We start from the raw sequence: 26,264 nt of genomic DNA, 5'->3' as shown, positions 1-26,264 counted from the left end.
GAAAATACATACATAAAGGTTAACAATTTAACACTTAAAGTTGTAAAGTACAAATAAACAATGGTAAAAATAAGAAAAAAGTAAGCAATCCTATAATTCCTAGAATTACATGATTCCTGTTTTATGTTAGAAATAGTGCTACAAAAATATCCAAAGAGTTCTGCACATGACAGTCATATATAATGGAGAAAATTTAGGAACATTAGTTCTAGCGACTGGAAAGTGGATTGAAGAGTGAGGCCGGATGGCAACATACCTAGCAATTCTGGACAGCCAACTTTATTCATCACAATTTTGTGAAGGAATATCAAGGAAGAACACATACGCCTAGTCGCTAGATCGTTCAGGTTAAACCGTTGTAATGGTGTTTTGAGGTATTCCTTGTGGTGGATAAATATTATCAGACCTGCACAACATACGATTAACATACTTTCTGTGAATATTACTCATTTTTTTTATATGAGTTTGGTAGCTTGGGTACCATATAAGAGGAGTATATTCTAGTTTTGGAAGAACGAATGCATTGAAAACCAAAGATACGGTTTTAACTTGGATAAACTACTTAGAGTTTCTCAATACGAAACCGAAGTTCCTAAAGCATCCACCAAGGATAATATTGATATGCTCAACAAAGTCTAATTTACTATCAAATATAACAGTAAGATCTTCTAGTGAAAGATAAGGTATTACACTTTGTTGAGAGGAAATGAATTTTTATCGCACCGATCATAAATTATATCTAAATCAGATTGAAGTAAATGGCAGTCATTAATGTTCTCTATGGAATGATATAGATTCAGATCGTCTGCATAAAGTGAAAAGCATATTAAATTTGTGACCGTAATTCTACCAGGATAAAAACCATGCTGTTCATAACATATGGATAGTTTCATGTGGTGGAAAAGAGCTTCGTTAAGTATCCTATTAAATTGGATGGTCGGCCCGCAGAATAAATATTTTTACAAAATGTTCAAATCCTTGATATGGAATAACTTTTTCTGTTGATCTTAAACCCGCATAAATTAACCATCGATCAGGCGCACGCTATTTCTTAACGTCGTTAGACGCGTCTCATCCAAGAAATGCATGTGGTTCAAAAATACATTGAAATGTATAATAACAGTTAAAATTCAATTTTTCGAAATGGCAGTTATATGAAAATTCGAGGGCAGCTACTTAAATTATTAATAATAATTTTTATAATTGGTTACGGCAAAACATGTAATTTTAACGCATCAACCGCTTTTTCAGAAAGAAATCATTGAGTGCCAAACAATTAGATGTTTTGACTACCAAAAACGTTTTGTTTGAACTGATGTGTGAGACATCGCAATGTCCTGGTGGAGAATTCTTTTGCAATTGATTTCCAAGATTTGTTCAAACACTTCTGGAAAACCAATGCTGGGGTACCATTCAGTATCGACTGTCCTCCGACCTTTGTGCGAACAACTTTTGTTGGATTTGACTCGTCTTGAAAAACTTATACAGTTGATTGTGTTTAGTTTTGTTTGATTCGCCGCCTGTCACGATCTTATAGACGTTTTGAAGCACCGCCATCGAATTTTTCCAACATTTTCTTGCACCAGTTGAAACGAGCGATTGTCAAATTATACAGTATCCAACCCGAACAATTTATTTTTGATAGTCAAATTTAATCCCATGGTATGTCACATACAATTGCAATATCAGTTTACCCACAACATCGATGTTTTCTGGCACAATAGCCGATTTTGGCCGACCTTCACGAAATTGAAAAATTGAATTCGAAAACCAGTGAAGTACCGTGGTTCCAGATAATGATATATCACCAAAAGTCGAAGCGATCAATCGTCATACTACTTTTGGTTCAATTTAAGTCGAAAGTTATAGAAAATCATCGTACGAAAATGTTTTTTTTTTGCGATTTAATTCCATTTTTTTTGACGAAGACGAAAGTTTAAAGTATCTGTAAATAACTCAAATAGCCCTCGTATGATAACACGTTCTGAGTACGTGCACCATTAAAAATCTCAATCTCTCACATCAGTGTTGCTATATCTCAAAACTCAAATACCAACCCCCGTATTTTGAATTGGATTCTTTAGGGTTAAATGGCCAAATTTGAGGACTATAAATTTTAAATCGTTCGGCATAGAGATATAGTTGAAGTATTTACATGCCCATTCTATGTCAATTATCTTTCAATTGTACAGATTTTTTTTCTGTGTTATTCACTGTACTTGAAGTGTACGCAATTGGTCTATTTGAACCAAGCAAAGTGAACCTGTGATAAAAAGGCCCCCAATGCTACGTTTGAAGTATCTGTAGTTAATACCGGCTTATAAAAGTCTGGATAATGCAGTTTGAGTGAATTAGTTATTAAATTCACATATGAGATAAGATATACTTTTGCATAAGTTTAACGTTGTATTTGAAACATATAGTTAATGATGTAGTTACTCTAGCGGAAACTTTCATTTCGCGGGCCTATATATAAGGGATTTCAGTGATTAATAACAGGCTAAAAGTTATTATACATATAATATATACATATAATATATATATATATATATATATATATATATATATATATATATCTTTTATCATTGGGAAAAATTTTTATAGTGGGACGAAAAAGCGATAAGGAGCGAAATACGTTGATTTGATGAGTGTCCCAAATTAATTAGTAACAGCTTACAAAAATTAATACTTCGATAAAATACTATAGGAAACTGGAAAAAACTTATGGCATACAAAGTGAGTGGTACCTTCCGAGTGACCCCCATCTTTATTATATCAAAATGGTGACTTGAAAAAATTTATTAATAACAAGCACATTTTTGTTTTGTGGCTTATAAAAAAATATATTTCTTATAAAAAATGCATTGGCATACAAATGTGTGGGAAAAGTTTTTAGAATTTACACTCTAAAATGTAAGATGATTCTGAAGATGATGATGTTATCATCATCTTCAGAATTATCGGTGACATACTGATCAGATTCTATAATAGAAGTAAAATTATATAAATAATAATCAAAAACATTAGAAATAATTTTTTTATTATAATTAGAATACCTGTAACCTAAAAAGTCACATTTTGGGCTCCAACTAAGCTCATCATGTTAATGTGTGTTGTCAGGGTTCGTTACAAGATTTTGTTGTGCTTAAGATGTACAAAAATTTATATATGCTTTCAAACTCCCAAATGGGGCGCCACTCAATTTATTAACCTAAACTGAGAAAGGTGAAGAAATAGGTTGAGATATCTTTAGGAATAAAGCTACTCCTTAAGACAAAGCACAATGATTTCTATTTGAAATTTGAAATTATAAAAAAAAAACAAAGTTAAAAAAAATTACCCGCATAACTCATAGTTTGTTGGTTTACAGAAAATAATGAAGTAAATTGTACAACAAAAAGAAACTAATATGAGTTGATCTGACCTTTAACAACACATAAGGGCTTCCTACTTGCCAGGAGAATACAAATAGGACCATATCCGTGGAATATGGTTAAGAAATAAAGAGGTTCATTCAGTTAGTTGTTCCGGACTAGGTAGTCGAGGTTTGACGTTAATTCCAAATTAAAGTCGTCTAAGTAAATTTTAACTTAAATACCAGGAATCCAGTATGTCACCAAGTATATACAAAACTACAAAAGAGATATGAAATATAATATGTAAATATTTCTACTCAAAGATAATATGACAAAATATCTTATAAAGAAAATTATTCACAAAAGGAAGTTGGTAAGTTTCTATCGTATAATTTTTATAACAACAAAAGTAACGCAAGCTGTGAGCAGTGAAAACGTTACATACCTTTTGTTGCAAACAGTTGATCAAGCGATGGACTTTGTGGTTCGTCAAGCCAATAATAATGATAATTGTTATCAATTTTATACATCCATAATCCTTTAGCGTTTTATCAGTTGGACCCCCATATGCTGATAATATACTGAGTTCGCCTCACTTGTTGCAACAGTCTTGTTTTGTTAGTAGTAGCCAACTATTTTTTTTAATATTTCCTCACTTTTGTTCTTGAAACGATAATTTTCATGAAACATCTCGACTCTACCTTTATTAACATCATTTTTCTGTTTTAAACAATACATTTTGCACGTATATTCTTCAATCTTTTGGCTATCACTTAAAAATTGTTTTTAATTGAACAATAAAATAAATAAGTAGTTCAATAGCTCGTTCCAAGATATTTCAACAAAATTTCATGCAATTCACTTGTTTTTTTACTGTAATTGTTTATATAATTGAGTAATTTTAAAAATAATATCCATTTCCATTTAATAAGCTGTAATATTTTATAGGAATTTTCCATTCAAGCAATTTCATACAAAAGCTGGTGAAAATTATGTCCGGAACATCAACATGTTAAAAATCCAAGATTTAATTTGTTATAAAATTTTGAAAAGTTCGTTGTAAATTAATCGCTTCCATTTTTTTGTATGCCAATAGTGACATGGTGTTATACATTTGATTCTTAACAGAAAAAATTAAAAAACAAGTTATTATTAATCAACTTTCGAGTGTATGTTTCAAAAACACTACCAACAAATTTGTAAGGCAATGCATTTTTTATGAAAAAAATATTGTTTACAAGCCACAAAGCAAAAATCAGGTAGTTACTAATAAATTTTTTGAAGTCACCATTCTGACATGATAGAGGTGGGAATCAGTCGAAAGGTCACTCACCTTGTATGCCACTAGTTTTTTTTTTCAGTTTTCTATTGCATTTTATCGTAGTATTGATTTTTATGAGCTGTTATTAATTAATTTGGGACACTCATCAAATCGAAGTGTTATCGCACTATCAAAATTTGGTCCAATGATAAAAGTTAGGTGTCTCGTCAAAACGAAGCTGTATATTAACTTTTAGCGTGTTATTAATAACTGAAATCCCTTATATGTGGGCCCGGGGACTATTTACTGTATCTCCCGTAATATCCTAATAGTCTGTATATTTTGAAGTGCCAAGTGAACTTATCATATTACATTTTTAAATACCCTCATTCTTAACTATTGAGCTCTGACTACAATTGAATTGCAGTTATCACAGAGTAAATAGTGGTATATACAATTTACCATCGATATATGAATTTGTCAAGGGATGAAAGTCCTTCACAAACAACTGTGTTTTGCAGGTTCAATTGAAAAGAGTACGGATATCGTTTGATTAAGAGGCAAATGTTCTTAAATTATTATAGTAGAGATAGAGAGATCGGCATGTGACATTGCAGTATTGGAAGAGCGAGAAAGAGCGTGAGTGTACTACTCTCTACTGGCTATCAAAATCCAATCAGAATAGGGTAAACAGAGAGAGATAGGAGTAAACCAATGTTCTTTGTATCCCTATAAGCAGTACGAGTCCACTTAAACAATCTCCCATAACTCTTTTTCTCTATCTTCAATAATAACACTATGTGCACCCTGCACAGCAGACAATTGAATTTTCTCGTGAACATAATGTCATTGGGGCGACCATCGCAAAACGTAACTTGTTTCAAGCTTTTAAGTTTTGAAAATATCATTTACAACAAGGCATATAGATGGTGACTATTATGAACATGAATAAACTCATTTTCTCAAATGTTCATTGTTCATCCAAAATCAGATTTTGTAGTTGAGAAGTCATCGTGGAAACAAATTCTGTAACTCATATCGTCCATGAGTAAAGTATTCAGGAACACTGTGAGCACTAATTCATATGACATTATTTTAGTGAGTTTTATTGGTTTGGAAAAACAATTTACTAAAAGCCAACGAATTCCTTATCTTCTCCGGCTTTATTTAGAGCGTGTAATTTTCACAACCGTTGTGTAGAATCGTTAGAGCGCTTAAGTTTCTCGTATCTATTCTCGTTTTACTTTAATATGGATAATAGGCATACTATGATCCTTTGCGAATGATTTCTGTCAGTGCTCTGGAAACATGTTACACTAGAAAAAGCAGGTACAAATTGATGGTGCATGAACATAAAAGTGTTTTGATATCACTTTTCTTGAAAAAGCTCCATTGAAAGTTATTGAATATTATTTCGTGTGAGCAGTAACCTGAAAATAAATCGAACATCATGTTGAAGTTAGTCAGGAAAATGTGAAACAAGAACTTCAAAATAACGCATATAACGTAAAACACACGCATATATTATGAATACCGAGAGTCTCTAAAACGTTAGGATATGGTTTAACTGTTAGTCCAGTCAGGATTTTTTCCAGAGATTTTTGGTCCCGGCAACCAATTGATATCAAACGTGTAATATTAAGTCAAAATCAATGTAAGAATCTACTTTAATACTTTAAAAATGTGCTCACATCTGGTATTGTCTATGAGGTTGAAGCCACCCCTTCTAGGGGGTTGAATATATAATCCTAAAAATAAGTGCAGGAATGGATAAAACAAGTAATTCCATGAAAAACATTGTCTATGAAAATATTTATTTAAGCGATAATTTCTTTTGTTTAGTTGAAAACATTGAATATTCGTGTAAAAAAGTGCATTTTTGGATGTTTTTCTGAAAATAAATTTGAAAACTTACAAAAAAAATGTACGAACTAAAGTTGAAGCCTGTCAAAAAAGGAATAAATTTAACTTTAATTTAGTTATGTAATTGCAAAAATAACTAAGATGTGGCTAGTTGATGATAATTTTATGCCACAACTGTAAAAATAAAAAAAGATTCGATGAATCTCATTCATTATCATTTGGATAAAAATGAACAAAGTTGTAACTAAAATAAAATTTTTCAAAGAAAAGAGATACAAAAGTAATGAATTCTCCATGACTATAAGATTGAAAGATAATCACTTTACTTTATAACCTTTTGATATTGTTTATGTTTCTAAATGTTCTTGATTTTAGGTCTCTTCTGTTTCAAAATTATTTTTGTTTAATAATTTTTAAAAGAAATAAATTGAGGTTTATACTTAACTTCAGTCCTTATCAAACTATATATTTGAAGAAAACTATATATTAAGTTAAAACGTCAATTTATTTCTATTTTTTAAAAGTTATTGAAAAAATTGATACTCACTATATATGTTATAAGGTAAAACAATACCTGAAATCGATCAGCTCCCAAGTGTATAACAAATTTTGCGAGTATAAAATCGAATAAATTCAATTGAAAGTCATAATCTACCTAAACTAATTATAACAAATATAATACGTGAGTACTATTTACATTACCACTGATTCTTATAGTGTTTACAAGCAATAAGACGAAATTCCATCAACAAACGGGTACCATCCTTATCGCTTATCAAAAGGAATTCACTTTTTCATTTCTGACTCTATCTCAGTAGACAGAGTCGGACGTACAAATGTTAGTGTTGAAACAGAAAATTGTATTAACAGTTACTTAATATCAAAAATTATTATGGATAGCAGTAATTCATTAAATATAATGCAAACAGGAATATCATATTCGAGCGTTCTAGTACAAAATCAACGACCAAATTACCCAACGAAAGAACAAGCTATTATTTTTCCGTTAATTAATAGAATCAAATGCCAAGAGTATTTGTATAAAGTTGGTCCACTTATCTCATCAAGAAATATATTATATGCTTCAGGCATTGCCAACGACAGAATTTGCATATATTCATTATCGAAACAGATGGTAGACAAATTATTGAAAGATCATGGAGGGGAAATAACTATTAACGGCTAACAAATAAAAGCACGTAGAATGATTACACCAGCAGATAGACTTATAATTTCAAGTGTTTGTCCTTTAATCCCTAACGAAGTTATCCAAGCAGCTTTAGAAAATATTGAAATGAAACTAATGTCGAATATAACATTCCTAAGAATGGCTGTTACTGACCCTACCTACAGCCATCTACTCAGTTTCCGAAATCAAACATATATTAACCCACCAAACAACGTTATCGTACCAGACAGTCTCCTTATGCAATTTGAAACAACCAGTTATCGGATTTTTCTTAATTTAGATGGTCAGGGTTACTATAAATGCAAACAACCAGGTGACACTGAATACAACTGTCCTTTCAGTCAAATTAATTCCCAATCTAATAAAAGCAGCAGTTACTCCTCTGGTTCTGCCCCGCCCCCAAGTCCAAGCTAACACTACTCCTTCTACACCTCCAGTGCAAGTTAATATAATTCCTCCTCCACTCCAACTGCAATCTACCAACAGTTTAAGTGAAACTGAAACAGACAAAAATGTCGTAATAAATAATGGTCACACAGAAACTAACAAAAGAAAAATCAACGAAATAGAATATCCCCCTGTACAAGATACAAGATAAACTTATTGAAAGAGAAACAACTTAAAATGCCCAAAATGTGAAAAAACCCAAAAAAATTGGACGAAACAATGAAAATGTTGGAACTCGCGGAAAATTTTATTCAGAAGCACAGAGATGAGCTAATATTAAATTATGATCATCTGACAGATTTGATCACCAATATTCATGGTTTAAGTGATTTAATCAGTACAATAAGAAATTATACCGCAGATTTTGAGTCTTCTCTTGATATGCTGAAAAAAGTGTATCCCCAAATCTCGAACAAATCCCTGAAAATTCGCATAACCAAAATAAAAAACGATTAAGAAGATACATATCAGAAGGCCCCATTGACTCTAGTAGCGAGTCGTCACAACCATCATAATAGAAATGGATCTACTGCAATGAAATTTGAATGGATATTATTCACACTTTGAAATGTTGAGAAAACGTTTATCTAAGTACAAACCAAACACTATGTGTTCACAGGAAACACATTTCAAAGACAGTAACATACATAACCTGAAAAACTATACCGTGTACTATAAAAATAGACCCACTGGAGAAGGGAGTTGGGGAGGTGTTGCGAAATACGTCGAAAATAATATTCAATCGAATAAAATTCATATAAACATAGATCTAGAAGCAGTTGCGGTTACTATTTTCAATCCATCTAAAATAAATATTTGTAACATTTATATTCCCTCCAATATTTATTTCAAAAAGAAAATGATTTGGAGAATTAAATCCAATTCATACTTCAACCTCGTATAATTGTCGGTGACTTCAATGGACACAACTTATTACGAGTATCGAACGAGAAGAATGATAGAGGTAACTAGATTGAGTAAATTGTTAATGACTACAATTTCACCTTGCTTAACAATGGATCTAATACGAGAATCAACGAATACAATGGAACATCGTCTGCTGTAGCAATGTATAGCTATTACTCCTTTCTCCTTACTGGGAAGTAGTATTATACCTCTTTGATAGTGATAGCCACATTATTTACTCAATACAAAATAACAAATGATATCTATGGAACGGTTGACAAATTTACCAACTTAATCAAACAAGGCGCAAATAACAGTATTGGAATGAAGGAAACCATAAAAGGTCACAATCCAGTAACTTGGTGGAATGACGAATGTCGACGGATCATAAAAGCAAGTACAGCAGCATTTATGGAAGGCATTCGTACAAAACATAAACAGCTCAACCAATAATAGTACTATTTGGAAAAAAATTAGGCAAGTATCCAGTTACAAATCAGATAAGAAAATTACGTCCTTAGAAAATGACGGACAAATTATTAGTAACCCTAAACAAATAGCTGATTTACTTGCCAGCAATTATGAAAAACAATCTAGCGATGCTGCTTTCACAGAGAGTTTTCTGGAAAATAATAAAAAGAGTCTTCATAACATTAACAATATAGAGACGGACATCAACAGACCTCTTCTAAAGACTTAGTTTGAAGCCTTTATTTCCTTTGACGATTCTAGCCCAGAGCCAGACAATATATTTAGAAGCTTTCTACAATACTCCCAAAAATAGTTAACGCTACACTGCTTGAGATATTTAATCAAATATGGACAAAACATACATTTCCAAAAAATTACCAGAAAAAATAATTAATCACAGACTTGTTAATGTTTTCAAGTAAGGATGAATGGCTCTATATCTAACAACAAAACACAACAACATGGAACACCGCAGGGTACAGTAATCAGTCCAACTGAATTCCTGATAGCTATCAACAATATCACCACTAATTTACAGAAATCAATTAAAGTCAAAATATATGTAGGTGATCTGGTTATGTATATAAAAAGTAAGAATCTGGTAACAATGAAATCAATTTTACAACCAGACATAAATATACTTGGAAAATAGATCAGAGACTCCGGTTTTTGCTTCTCTGCAACGAAAACCAAATGTTCTGTAAAAGAGAGGTAGACCAAAAACCACTACGCAAACTAAATGGTATTCTTCTCGGTTATGTAACAACCTGTTAAAAGAGAATGGGGATCTCATCAAGAGACTTTACCCTCAATCTACAGGCATGTCATAAGATCTAGGTTCAAGTATGGGTCCATCGCTTATGCCTCACGCTAAAAAACCTATACTAAAATATTTAGATACCATAGCCAATCAAGCATTACGCATAATTACTGGAGCTTACAGAACATCCCCCATCGAAAGTTTCCAAATAGAACTAGGAGAGTCGTTACTAGATAAAAGAAAACAATACATAACATTGTCATATGCCAGTACTGTAATGAGTAACCAAACTATATTAGCACAGTTGCAAATATATATCAAAGCACATTCGAATTCAGGAAAAGGGTCGCCTATCCCTTTTATCAGAGAGTTTCTTAATATATCAGACAACTAGATTTGCAGTTTCCTCCCATTCTATAATTAAATACTGATATACCTTCCCCATGGCTGATTAAAACTCCGAGCATTGACACGAGCACGACAAGTCTGATTATCTTCAATAAGACAGAAACGCCAGCCTCCATAAAATAAACAATTATGCATCCAAAAACCCCCAATGGGTTTTTATATATATAAACCCTCTTATAAACCTCCCTTGAAATATAAATTACCTCACGTAAACTATGTGTATATTCAGCAGAAATATATGCTATCAAATTTTTGTGGGTGCCCTCTCATCAAAGATTACAAGAAAATGAAGATGCTGACAAACACGCAAAAGACGCTACGGTTTGCAGTGATGTACATCTAATGAATAGTGAAACGTGAAAGCATATATCAAAATGAAAATTAATCTTCAGTGGCAATCTGAGTGGCAAAGATCAGTGGTCGCGAATATGCAGTAATCGTCCAAAACATATAAATAGTAACTAGACCTAAAATTCCGCACGAATATTAGGCCAGGGCATTTACGAAATTACGTGCCAAATTAATAGTAGAAATAAAACAACGTCATCGTGTTCTAGAGATTAAAAAAAAGTTATGTGCATAAAATTCAACATTTTTTGACTATGCGTTATTTTTTTAAACAATAAAAACACCAAAAAATCGGTACATATTTTGTTTTTTTTTGCGTTTTACGCTGAACCTATGCAAGACTTGTTTTTGATACTATGGGCAATATTGTAGAGAATTGAAAAATCTTAAGCTTGTTTAGTTTTGAATATAAAGGTTTCGTATTCACTAAAAACCGAGATCTCGATATACTTAATCAATGTCCTAAATATGGGCCCTGTGGCCCCAATAGTTTTTGCAAAATGGTATATAAACCTTAGGAGGCCATTCCTTCTCACTGGATGGTCCTATCATCATTTGGAAAGTAGCGTTGGGAAGAAGAAGAGTAGAAATAAAAATCCCTTATCTCGGTTTTTTGAATTTTTTTTTGACCCCAAAAAATTGTTCAAAAAAGGGGTAAAAAGAAATTTATAAACAATTTATTGTTTTTTAAACATTATATAAAAATATCGTAATACCAATGTCATATACGGAAAGCTAGCAGTTTAATTTGGGGCAAGACATTTTTTTTAAATCATTGCGGATTTTGATCTTTTTTTTAACTGGGATAACTCGATCAGCTAAAATTAGCTGTCACATTAGATTTTTGCTAAATTTATTAATTTTCCCAGAATTTTCCTCTCTATGAATTGTGCAATTGTGCAGACTCATTTATTAACTAAATAAACAGTTGTTCATACTGGCATAAAATACTTTGCATTCTAGGTGAAAATACTTTATTTGATGGGGAAATATTTCGTATTTACTGCTTTACTTGAACGCATTTATAGGTTTCATACAAAAAATTTAAAAATACTCCTTTTTTGTGTGTTGTTCATAAAAATATTTTTATTTGTACCCTAATACTGTGAAACAATAATTTTTCAGCTTGAATCTTGATACTACGTATAACATAAATAAATAATTAATTTCGATTATTAAATAAATAAAATTTTTGAAGTTGTCATAATTTTTTTATTGTTTCTATGCAATACATCATTTTTCAAATGAATCCTTACATTAAACAAAGTCGCTTGGGTCTTACAACTTCATCATCATCGTCTATATTATTATGATTTAATTCAGTCTCATTTATATTGGGGACATCGTCTCTAAAAATATTCTCGTCATCGTTAACGTCTACTTGATCATCTATACTAATAAAGCTAGCACCGTAATTTTTGCAGCACTCTGTTTCGCAATTAGCGCATATTAAGCTGCAACATAAACTGTGCTTTTTGCATGTGCAAGCAGCAGTTTTGCACCCTGCTTTGCAAGCGCATGAAATCTGCTTTAAGAAAAATTCCGGTATGGGAGGATCTTCTGTGGTTATGGGAAGTATGAGCCCCTTATTTGTTTTCCGTCCCCAATTTGAATCTGTCGGAGCATTTTTGAGCGCGCCGTCTTTGCTTCTCTTCTTTATCCCCACTCCTCCGCTGTCGAGGCTTCGCGGTGCGGCGGAGAAAAACAGTGTCACTTATACTGCTACCAAATGCACATTTTCAATAATAGATTATTGAAACTTTTATTGATAAAAATTTCAAGCTTCCCTTACAAAATGACACAAAAAACATTCCTTAATATTGAAAAAATAACCTCTAACTTCGCCCCAAATTAAACTGCCAGCTTTCCGAATATGACACTGGTATTACGATATTTTTATAAAATGTTTAAAAAACAAAGAATTGTTTATAAATTTTTTTTCCTTGTTTGAACACTTTTTTGAGGTCAAAAAAAATTTTTAAAAATGAGATGAGGGATTTTTAGTTCAACTCTTCTTCTTTCCAACGCGACTTTCCAAATGATGATAGGACCATCCAGTAAGCAAGAATGGCCCTTTGAAAAAAAGGGTCTCCTATGATTTAATTGCCATTTTGCAAAAACTATTGGGGCCACAGGGCCCATCTTTAGAGCATTGATTAGGTATATGGAGATCTCGGTTTTCAGTTTATATTTAAAATTAAACAAATTATGAACAATTTAAAAATTTTCTCCTTTTGGTTAAATTATCTAAGCAACATATTATCGAAATTTAATATATAAAAACTTAAGTTTTGTCAATTCTTTACAATATTACCCATAGTAACAAAGACAAGTCTTGCATAGGTTCAGTGTAAAACGCAAAAAACATAATTTGTACCGATTTTTTGGTGTTTTTATTATTGAAAAAAATAATGCGTAGACAAAAAATGTTGAATTTTATGCACATAATTTTTATTCAACCCCTAGAACACGATGGCGTTGTTTTTTTCTACTATTAATTTTGTCAACAAAAGCCTTTGTTTTCGTAAGTGCTCTGACCGATATTTACTGTGTAAAAGTAACAACCAAATTGTATCCGAGAACTTACTGTAAGACATATACTTTTAGAATGTATCTGTTAAACACGTCTTTAATTAACAAGTGATTATATCGAGATTGAAAATTTAAGTACTATCAAAAAAGAATTATTCGAATTTAAAAAAAAGGGAAAGACGATGCACGTGTTACGTTCTACTTGATTTTTCTTAGTGATTTAACCAATCAACCTGCACCAGAAGAACTTCTGAAGATGATATTTTTCAACTGCAAAAAAGGATGCTCCACAACTTGCAGTTGTCGAATTTTGCAATTCGACATGTGGAACATGCTCTGGTGACAGCTGTTTAAATTAGCCTTCTATCACAGATGAAGCAGACGAAAAAGAGGAAGAAATCGAAAGTGACTCTGAAACATAATGTTACATTCCATTCAATTAAAAATTTATTATATGCACTATTTTAATTTTTCCTTTCAATTATTGAGTAATATAGTGAACGATGAAAAAAGGGTGTACCTTTTTTTATTAATTTCATGATAATAGGTTTGTTTTTAAGGGTGAAAATATTATTATGAACTAATGTTTGGACCACTAATTATGATAATGATTATTAGTTATTATGTAGCATTGAAAAAACTTCTTAAAGCTGAAGAAAAACCATTTTATTTATAATGTTATCATTAACATTAACATGAAATAATAATCATTTATAATTGACAAATCGTTTTGGATATTACAATTTTTATCGAGTGTTTGTTGTATAGTGTTATTAAGGTTATTGTCTTGTTTTGATTGTTGAAATTTTGGACAGTAAGTTATTAGGTTTTTTTATAGTGTGTTGTGTCTTGCATAGTTCACATTGTAGGTGTTCACTTTTCGTAATGAAATAACTGTGGGCTGTGGGTGAGCCTATTCGTAAACTAGTTAATTTAACTTAGAGTGATATTTCCCCTGCGACCAGGGTTTTACATCGTTTCACATTGCCACTCGTTTTTCCACAGTTTTTGCACTTTTTATTTAAGTACTGATTCACTTCATTACTTTACTACCGCTTGCACTTCACTCGCGGTTACACTTATCACTGCTTGTCCAGCATTATGGTCGGTTTCTTAAACCCAAAGTATTTCCACACAATTATTCATTTGTTTTAACTGTAATAATTCGACTTTAATTTGGAGTGCTATTGTGAGAGTGGGATAAAGTTTACTAATTATATGGATTGAGTTAAGAGGGTTTTTTATTATAGGGGATCTTCGAATACATTTTGTTTTTATATGAATGTGTGCTTCCAAAACAGCGTATAGTTTTCCAGTACAGACGCTGCTTGTTTCAGGTAGCTTAAATTGTAATGTGCTGTTTTGTACGTTCACTGCTGCGACTACGTCGTTAGTGGTTTTGGATGCGTCTGTATGTACAAAGTAAAATTATGTAGATTTCAATATTATTATTATTATTACAATTATTGGTTTAGATAAAAAATATTGACAACTGTTGAAGAACTCAGCAATTATATACTGCAAAATTTGATATTTGTATGCAATATAGAAATTAATCATAATTGATCCTGAACAAGCATGATAAGAAAAAATGTTTGAGGAAAGGTTTCAATGATTTATTCTAATTTTTTGTGTAGCAATGTTATAATGGATTTGATGGGATAATTTTACTGTTTGTATATCAATTATATTGTTTATTCAACCATGTTGAGCACTATGATTTGTCTTTCTAAAAATGTTAAAGCAACAAGTTAGAAACTATTACTTGAAAAGTATGAAGCTTTCTGTCGAGAAACTGTACACGGCTCACATTCCATTGTTTGTTGTTTCAAAGCGATTCGTATATGTTATACAGTTCTATTACGTTATTGCTTCATCAACAAAGACAACAAATACAAACTTCCTCTTCTACAAAGATAGACATTTCAATAATAAAACTAAAATATTCGATTATATACAATTAAATGAAAGATATATTTGAACCCACATTATGAATAATATAAATAGAGATTGCGTTTATGGTTTGGTGAATGAAGTCATTACTATGATATGAAACAAAATACTTATTCTTAATTTCAATTCTAGCTTTCTGCGGCTTTGGTCGCGCAGTTTTGTATGATTGCAGAGACAACAAAATGGAAATAGTTTCATTTAACTTTCTGACTCTCATTCCGAAAAAATTCAAAGGGAAATTGTCTATACAAAAAAGTAACGTCGATGTGTGGGACTGAATATTAATCCGAGCAAAACCTACCTAATCACTTTGACTAGAAATAAAAAATTCATATTACGGTCATAAATTCAAACGGGCTAGGCATTAGTTGGAAATAAATTCACTCTAGATAATAAACTCCCCTAGAACAAATATGATAAGGAGATGACCAGTAAAGCCATGAAAGAAGCCCTGATTATGTGCAGGGAAGAATTGGGGTTCTACAGACTTACCTCAGAAAAAGATCAAATCTGGAACAAGTCTCTGATTAATACTGATAAATTTGGGCTTTGAGAGAAAATTTTATCACAAAACTTGGTGACAGAAGTAAAGTATATAGGGATGGCTTCAAAATAGCAGACCGAACTGAGAGTGTACAAGTTCAGCACTAAGTAGTCTTAACCTTACACAGAAATACATGAAATTGGAAAATGTAGTCCTGTTATATTTGGAAAGCAATTGTTGTAAAGGATAAATTTTCATCCTATGAAATGCCTCTACCAGATGAAAGAGCTGGATGAGAAAATAGTTACTCTCTAATGGATTACAGTACACAATGAAGTGAAAGGAGATTAAGTTTACCTTTTCAGTCTCTGAAGACGATAATTTGGGTATCAGAACGCGCATCAGACAGAGTAATTTTGAGTGTTGATATAGTGGTAGTATAAACAGTATATTTAGTATGCGGAAGAAGATCAAAGATAGACTTGCTAGTAGTAGTAGATGCGGATGATTGATAACCTCTTTGTAAGATCTAAACCATTCTTAGCAATCAGCTACGAAGTAATAGAGAGAACATTAGAAAAGGACATAAATAAAAAGAAAATCAATTTTTGGAATACTCTACAAACCCATTGAATGTATCATTTGAACTATGAGCGTTTCACGAATACTAACAGGTTTTTTGTCTGGTCGTCAAGAGACAATGGCCCGATAAGGTGCTAGGGTTAGCAGTGGATGCAACGAGCACATTCTGCTACATAGAGGGCGAAACTATAGCCTAGAGTAGATCAAGAGAATGAGAGAAGAAAAGAGAAGAATTTAGAATCTGTCTCCATTCAAAACATTCTAAAAAATAGTATAAAATGTCTTAAATCTGGAAAGTTCATCTTTAAAACATTTTACTGCAGTGGTATGTCAAGAATATAAATTTACTAAACTTGTGTGAATGTGAATTTCTATTCAATGTTCATTCCTTTGTTTGATTAAATATTTGGCAGAGGATTGACTATAAATTGATACAGGGGATATGGTAAATACAGCTGGGGCAACACAAAACAGTATTTCACGATATTTGGCAGTTTTCAGTTCAGGTAGATTTTTTTGGATTCCATTTTCGATAATCACATCATGTTTTAAAATAAGTCTTGATTAATTTTAGATGCACTATGAGTGAGCCTATAGTTTACTATTGTATAATGTTTTCTGTCACAGCGAAAATAAAATAAATTAGGTAAAAACAATATGATAAATTATATTGTACTATAAAAATAAATAAACCACTCCGTATATTGATCTAGCCGAACATTTTAAATAGCACAATATATTTTTCAGAGAACGTGACGACGATCTATCCCTTATTACACTAAAAGATGAAATCTTTCTCGTGATATCGTTGAACTAAAGCAAGCAGGTGCAAATATTGAATCTTCTTAAAGTTCTTGAAGATTCAATTATTGAACTATAGCAACCATGTGTAGAAGACAACAAAAACGCATAAATATGAATTAAAGTTTTCTGCTGTAGTTATTTCGTAATTTTTCCATTTTAACGTTTTGAGGGAATGCTGAAAGACGTCCATTTTATTTGCGAATTTGTCATACCAAACGTAAATTAGAACAAATTTAATACTGAACTAATGAATAAGATATTCATAAATTCTTCATATTATAATCACATTCAAAAGCAAGCTTTCAAATTTTTGTCAATTTTCCCCCTAAACCGCTTATTACCAATGTGGCGGTGCAGTGACGTCAATATATAGTAAGCTTTTAAATAGTTAACAGCACTCATTACTGTTCATTTGCTTCTGTATTATAAAATATTTTTCAAAACTATAAATGCTTGAAAAGATCCAGAGACTACAACAAATTACATTTGTAGAGATCTCTTTTTAGTTTAGTTTCTTAGAGTTTTAATTGTTATGTTCATTTTTCTACTACGTTGTGGTTATAAAATATGTATCACTTTCATATTAGTATATAAATTATTATTGAGTTCTTAGTTCATTTTTTCCGTAAATGATATAGCATAAGACAAAATTGGATTTTGTTGAACATGAATAATTGAGTAAGACAGTAGATAGTAATTTAATTAATATGACCAATATGTTCAATTAATTTGTTGAAAAAAATACATTCAATTGAAATTTCGAAATTTACATTTTTGTATCTGGATGCAAGTAGAAAAATAAACATACATAATTAAATTTTATATCAAAAACTATAATTATTATTCAAATATTGAAATAAAAACCATATCATAACTTTAATGAATGTGAATGATAGAATAACCCATCAAGTGGAAAGTATATACTAACATTGAAATTTAAAGGTTTTTCAATCCAGCAGCACATAAATTATTGGCTGCAAGGAAACCTGCCGCTATAAATGCATCTAGCATTAGTTTCGAAACTATTCACTTTGGAAAATTCGCTTACCAAAATGTTTTTAATTGGAAAAGAAAATGAATTAAGTAGAATTAATCGGACTGCATCGAGCGTTCACTATATAGTGACATCACTCGTAGCTAACTGGTGCACCATCTGTTTCTGAACACGTGCCAAATAATTTGAATTTAATGAATTTATTAATAGTATATTATATTATAAGGATTAAAAGCGCATATTTTTTTACAAGCAATATTTGCAGTTGCGAGGCGGAGTGCAGCACAGTCGAGTGAATGCAAAATTGCGAGTAAAAATAGGCACTTTTAGTCCGTATGATATATATACTATTTTTTCTTCAACCATGTCAAAATTAAAATAAAGTTAGCTTTATTCAAAAATATTTAATAATTTGGTAATAAATTTGTACATTATAATAGCGATAGCAAGTCGGTAGTCATGGATATCTGGTATTGTTGGTAAATATCAATTGTCAAGTAGACGTACTAATCATATAATTTTTGTAGTACTTTTGCTAAGCAACGAGGAAATTTTTGTACGGTAAGGGAATTGATGGCTTTTGCACCTGAAAATAGTACAGAAATGTCAACATTTTTTGATGGTTGGAGAAAAAATTAATATGTGTGTGAGTATTGATATTTGTCTTCAGGAATCATAGTCCTCAGCCTCAAAAATTGTGGCAATAATTAGAACCTTATAATTTTATATTACACAATTTATACTAATTGAATTGATGAGTCTAAAATTACTTGTTTTCTATGCTTAATGAATACGTGGAATTTATAGGAAAATTGATATTGTTTGAGTAAGAGTATCTATGAATTGGCTAATTTGTGTGGCATGATATTTACAAGAAAATATTAGGTGATTTAGATCAGCAATAGATGTATTATCACATGAGCATGTGGCACTGTCCAGTAAACCTGTTTTATTCAGATGCGCTGGTAATATACTGTTATTGACCCTAATTGTGCTAGAATATTTTTTACTAACACTATATTTAAATATATGGGAAATATTTTGATGTAGTTCTTTATATAACGAAGAGTAGTGGTTAGTTGAGCTCTGGAATTTTTTCTATTGTATGCCAGTTATTTTTTAGATCTTTTTTAAGAATTGGTAGTATGTCTTGGGTGTTGTAAAATTTTTCTATATCATTTTTTCCAATTGCTTCTTCTGCGAGTTGGTCAGCAATTTCATTCCTATTAATACCAGCACGCCCTTTAGTCCATATAGAAGTAATTCTATATTTAATTGATTTAATACCCACTAGCAGTTTTTAATATTCCACAATAGTGTCATTTTAAAGATTTTTATGCTTTTTGTAAAGAATTATTCGAATGACTTCGAATCGCTTATTATTACACTGTCACCAACCTTTTCTTTTCTAATATAGAGAAGTGCTTGCCAAATGACAAACATTTCTGTTGTATGTCTAAATGTTTGTCTAAATAATAAAGGCACATCCTGTCCCATTTTGAGTTTTTCACCCATTAGTAAAAATTTTTTAATAGTTATGGAACAATATGGATATCATAATATTTTCATTGATTACGTGTGAGATTGAATATAAGGGAATATGATGTTCGACCTCGCCGTAATTATTTCAAAATTAAATTTTTCAGCCTTTTTAGCCTACTATAGAACCAAGCAAAATTTCAATGTCAAAATATTTTATTACTCAATATATTCTCCTCTTAATTGGATACATTTATTACAGCGAACCTGCAACCTTCCTAGACCTTTCAAAAAAAATGTTTCTTCTTGCTCTGCAAACCAGACCTCCACAAACTTTTATTACCTCCTCGTTGGAAGAAAAAAACTTTTTTTCAGTTGAGTAAATAGATGATAGTCAGACGGAGTCAAATCTGGTGAATAAAGAGGGTGTTCTAGTAATTCAATCACGAATTTTTTGCATGGCAACATGAGATTTGTGTGCAGGAGCGTTGTCCTGCAGAGACAAAACACCTTTGGATAGCTTTCCGCGTCTTTTCTCTTCAATGTTTTCCCATAGAGTGGTCAGTAATGTCGAAGTAATCTCCAGTTATCCTTATCCAATAAATCAATCATGATTACTCCATGGCAATCCTAAAAAACTGAAGCAAGAACTGTACTGTACTGGCAAATACTATATTGTTGGAACGGGTGGAGTTGCTGTTTGAAATTACATCGAACGTTACGAAGTATTTCAGGGTTTAATATATCACATTATTGCACTATCGCACGTCGCCTTTCTTCTGGCTCGTGTTTACATTTTGTACTGTAAATAATTCCACAAAAAAAAATTTAGAGGATTTAATCCGGGGATTATATAAGTCATTCAATAAAGCTTATCTTATATATATATATATATATATATATATATATATATATATATATATAAATTACAAAAAGAGGACATTCATCGTAAAACACAGATTTGTTTTGCTTATATATTATTATATATATGTATTACCTGTACCAAATTTGTAAGGATGATACTTATAATGTTCTAAATCCCTACAAACCTTAGTAAGCGGAAAATCAGATTCGTTGACCAATTGTTGTAGGATGTAAATTAATATGACCTGAAATTGCTAGTCCTGCCGCTGCAATCCTAATACTATTTTCTTTTTTGATTAGCTACTGACCGTGTTCAACGAGATTTTCTCGCCAGCTCTAATACGAATAGGTGATGAAATAGCTTGGTTTGAGAACTAATTAAATAAATTGTTTGTTTTTCAGATACTCTCCGTTTTAATATATATATATATTTATATAAAAGTATTCTTAATACCGTCAGCAATAGAAAATTCCATATAGGAAGTATTGAAAAAATACAAAAAATTTTGAATAAACGTTTTTGCAATAGGTGTGTGTTGGTTTGTAAATTAACGATATGAACATGAAAAAAAAACATCAAAACATCTCTTACCTAAAAATGAAGTGTAAGACTAGGTGGAAGAGAGAGAATGGACAAATGATAGGTATCGTTTCAGCATCTATTTAAAATCTGAAGAATACTTCAAAATATCGGGGTAACTCTCTACTGTGGCCCCTCTACTGTAGCTCCCTTCTACCATGTCTGCTAAAAGACGAATTATTGATTTACTACTAGTGTTAGTTGTAATTTGGTCCATGAATAAATACTTTAATTAAATTTGATCAATAAATACGTTTCGATTGTCATCTAGTGAGAGATTTTGTGTTTTATGTTTTATTCAAGTTTACGAAGATATCGCTAGGTAACGCATTGTAGAATACCATAAACAACGTGTACTTGACTAAACAGTAAATTTATCTCGGTATTTGCCCAAGAAACGTTAGGTTTAAGTTTTATATGCACGTTTTTGTGAATATAGCAATTTAAACCAAGTAAAATATGTTTATTGCGAAGTTATTACTGAAAAATCAATATAATTTATTCCTTCGATGAGTAATATTGATTGATAATTTGATAGATGTTTTTTAAAGGACGGTGGCAGAATATAAATAGTAAATATTATATGGTTTTAAGAATTACTGGAAGGAGCCCCTCAAACTTTGTGAGTTATTGGAAAAAGTCGAAAATCTAGATAGAGGAGTACCTTCAGAAATAATAACATTTCCACCAGAAATGGTGCCACCGACTGATGAAGACTCTGGGAATAAGAATGAATTTTCATTAAGAAGCTTACCTGGAAGCCACCTGCGTCTGAAGTTGAGGTTTTGGTGAGCAAAAAAGTTAAGAAGTTACAACATTTCAAGTAAATGACAAAAAAACCATCAATACACATCCCTTAAATTTTTTGCTTGTTTTTTAGTTTTTTTCGAGGTTTCGATAAATTTTAGCGACAAATATGCTACAGCTAGAAATAAGATTAGATATAACAGACAGTAAAATGAAATGCTTTATAGGTGATTTGTTACTTCTCATCCAAGACGTGAAATGTATTAGGAAAACACAAAAGATACCAATAAAATTTCAAGATGTGAAGCAATACCAAACGTTTCAGATATATTATGGAGAATTATTGCAATAACCAAAAATTCGTCCTTTAGTGGTATCATTAAAACAAACATTTTGAGATATGTCTCCACCTCAAAAAGCTCTCAATATCGAGGAAACTATGGTACCTTAATTTGGTCGAGATGGTTTAAAACAATTTATCAAAAACAAACCTACTATGTAAGGTTATGAATTTTGGAATGCGCCTATAACATTTGGAAATGTCATAGGCATTTGGCAGAATCCAGCATTCAGCAGACTGCCCAGGGAGTTTGCAGACTGACGGCAGATGGAAGAATGCATCATCGAAATCATATTCCAACTGCCTAACATACATACTTTTCTTCAATAAAGTTATGTTTGAAACGACTACTACTAACATAATAATTTTCTCTAATTCAATTTTCACAATACATCTTCCTCGTCAAGTTTATATATCGAACGGCATCTACTTTCATAATACCTTTAAAATGTTACATCTCGAACGGCTTCTATTTTCATAAAACTTTAACCTAACCTAACCTAACGCATCTTTCAGTTTTTTTTTCAAACTCACCTCGGTTCACTGAATCACTGCCCATTTTCTAATCACTTATGATCACGACTCGCAGAAAAAGTGGATTGAGGCAGAACTAAAAGCGATTTACGATGAAAAAAAAAAACGCGACAGACTTTCTCTTTTCGTAGCTTTCAATCGAATGACTGCTAGTTATCGATAATTTTCTCATCCGCCGGCATACTGTCAACTCCCTAGGCAGTCGGCAATAGACTTCGATAGATCGTCCTTCAAATTGCAGGCAGTCTGCGACTGCCTGGACGAAGCCACATAGTTGGAAGACAGGTGATTCTTCCATCTGCCGGCAGTCTTCCAACTCTCTATGCAGTCTGCAGAATGCCGGATTCTGCCAACTGCCTTCGACAGATACATTGAGGGGCTCTAGCAGGGCTCTATTACAATGATAGAGGACAGATTTACATATGGACTTGGTACAAGCGTAGTAATCCAGTTTGCAAAGCTCTTGTGCCAAAGATATATACAGTTTTATTTTATTTTTTATTTATTTTGACTTATATTTTGATAACTTTCTTATTAATTTCCAACTTGTATGAAAATGGCATTACAATAATATCATTAGTGCTGCTTGAAACAACTTAATAGTTATTTTTCCAAATCAAGTGAAAAGAGTTTCTCAGAAAGAATAGAAGCCATATAGTAATAATAAATCAACTTGCTGTTGATGTATGGGCGGTGTCGATAGAATAGATCAAAATATTAGCCTTTACAGAACAGGTAAGAGTATAAGGGGGAAAATGGTATTTTCCTCTAATTTGTCTTTGTTTGGATTTGGTTGTTCAGAATTCCTAGCAATTTTATCGAATTGTTGGATCAAAAAGTCAGTTGCGTTATAGACAATCGATTGCGAGTGCATTTTTGAAACCATATAAAAAACAACTGAAAGAGACCCAAGATAACAATCTAAAAAATTTACTTGACACTTTCAATATGATACAATAGATTACATTGTCCAACATAAAGATAAGGAGGCTAGATGCGCAACATGATACAAAAAGTGTAACAAATGTGAATTAACATTACAGTCTAAAAATTGTTTTATTAATTTCCACACGGAGGAATGATAATTTTGATAATTGTATTTCTACTTTTTCATTAAGAATTTACTTTTTATGTATTTAGCATTATAGTTTATTTTGCCACTAATCTTTAAAAAGGACATTAAAACATGTACAAAAAAATGGCGCTACCTAGATTAATAAGGAGGCTAGTGACATTAAATTTTAACTAATAAACAAGCGCTTGTCCGCTTACTCCATATGTTCAGCTCATTGATATTTCATATAACTTTGCATAGAAAACAGTGTATTTTATGATATTTCTCACTGTAATTTTTTTAATCCAATTCGTTTGGTATCACCATTCCCTATACCTAAATCCAATCGCGCTAAGATATTTCATTATCCCAGTAAAAACGTATCAATTAATATTCTAACATTAGTTAATTTAATTGGGTAACATACATACATACCAAAATAACTAATTATAATATTAAACGAACAGACTTTTATAATTAGTGTTCAACATTAGCACCATCTTCTAAATATTTATATATCCTTTTCATAAAGTTGTCATGAGACTTTGGGTACAGGTTTGAAAATTACCTGATTTTCAATATAAACTCAAATACCACAATCTAAAGAGATAAGTCAGGAATGAAACATGTCGTAAAGATACTTAACAACACGACCAAAGTTAAGACGAGCTGCTCCATCTTGCTGATAGCTAGTTTTCATTTTTTAGTCCAAGATAACGGGACATTCGTAAAATATATGATGATAAATAGTTGTCCTGATATTTCGTTTGTTTCCAGATACCGTAATGGGGCTGACCCGATTCTTGATATGATATTACTTCACACAAATGAAGAAATATTACTGAAAAAGCAAAATTCTATTGGTAACAACAATGTATCACCTACCACTAAAGAATAATTGCTAGCCTTGGTTGCATTTTGATCATCTCGGCTGCCAACAATCTATTTGCCAGGCATATTTTTGATACCAGAATTTCTGGTTCCAGATCATGCATGAATTGTGATACGATTTGTGTTTTTGCTGAATTGTTTGAGGTTTGAATCAAGGGAAACAAGACGGGAAAGGAAAATGAATGATCCTTTTCCAGCTGTTCGTGAGATATGGGAAATTTTCATTGCAGCTTGCAGATCATCATATATACCCCCATCTTTCCTGACCATTGACGAACAGCTCCTGGGATTTCGTTGAAGATGCCCATTCCTCAAGTACATACCGAATAAATGTGCAAGTCCGTATTTAGGAAAAAAGAACATTACAAATGATTTACCACTTGCTAACTATTTAGTGAAGGAGCTTAGAAAATTTATCCATAGAAGTAATAGGAATGTTATCATGGATAATTGGTTTACTTCAGTGAGTTTGGCTGATGAACTACTCCAAGATCCATATAGATTAACAATAAATGGAACGCTGGCAAAAAATAAAAGGGAAATACCAGAACTGCAGGTTACAATAAAGCGAAATGCAAATACATCAATGTTCCATTATGATCAGGAGAAGGTGTTACTTTCTTACTATGTGCCTAGAAAGCAGAAAGTTGTACTGCTATTGTATACAATCCATCAGGGAGGTGAAATTTCAGAACAAAGAGGAAAAAATGCGATTGTTCAGAATTACAATGAAACTAAAGGTGGTGTCGATACATTCGACCAATTGTGCACCAACATGAGCTGCGGCAAAGAAAATAGAAGATGGCCCCTGTGTGTGCTATATAAGATGATCAAGATGGCCAGCATCAACTCCTTTGTGATTTATTCGACTAATATTTTAAAACAGGAGAGAAACAACTTTAAGGCGAAATATCCGCCAAAAAAAGAATCGGAAAACGTGTTTCTAATGCCCGAGTCATAAAAGACGAATGTCAACAACTTATTGTGGATAATGTGAACATCCGATCTACGGGGAGCATAGCGGAGACATTTGCAAAAAATGCAGCGTTGATGAATACGAATTTGAATTTATTATTTATATTTTGTTTTTGCATTTTCTAGTAAAGAGTTTCTCCCACTTTCAATCAGTTTTTCTGGAAAGCTTTTTCATAAAATGTGTGTTTATACTACCATCGTAAAATTTAGGATAGTCCGTAATAACGTCTCTTAAATTCATAACATGATAATGCTAAAATTTTATTGTCTTTTATTTAAAAAAAAAAAATAATTCGAACTCCAAATCTCCAACTATCTAAAAAATAACGTTCTCTACTAATTAGAGCAAAAATGGGAGTTATGTAGATTAAATAATCCATTTTTGCGAAAGTTTGTTTCTTAACACCATATAACTTTGTATCATATCTTACTTTGTCATAAT

At 31.7% G+C, this 26,264-nt stretch overlaps 1 protein-coding gene across 7 annotated transcripts in view; it reads right to left on the bottom strand.

The window, feature by feature from the left end:
- Window positions 1-26,264, bottom strand: part of LOC130441295 (calcium/calmodulin-dependent protein kinase kinase 1) — a 539,168-nt gene that overhangs the window by 269,682 nt on the left and 243,222 nt on the right. The window contains exon 1 of one of the 7 annotated variants that reach the window (XM_056774915.1): window positions 7,183-7,269. The exons of the other annotated variants lie outside the window; for them this stretch is intronic. The gene's annotated coding sequence lies outside the window, so the exon portion shown is untranslated. Of the gene's footprint in view, window positions 1-7,182; window positions 7,270-26,264 lie in introns of those variants that run through there. 7 annotated transcript variants of the gene reach the window in all.

This window comes from Diorhabda sublineata, chromosome 3 (assembly GCF_026230105.1).
Source record: "Diorhabda sublineata isolate icDioSubl1.1 chromosome 3, icDioSubl1.1, whole genome shotgun sequence".
In the NCBI taxonomy this organism is placed as follows: Eukaryota; Metazoa; Arthropoda; class Insecta; order Coleoptera; family Chrysomelidae; genus Diorhabda; species Diorhabda sublineata.
This window is presented reverse-complemented; position numbering and strand designations above follow the sequence as displayed.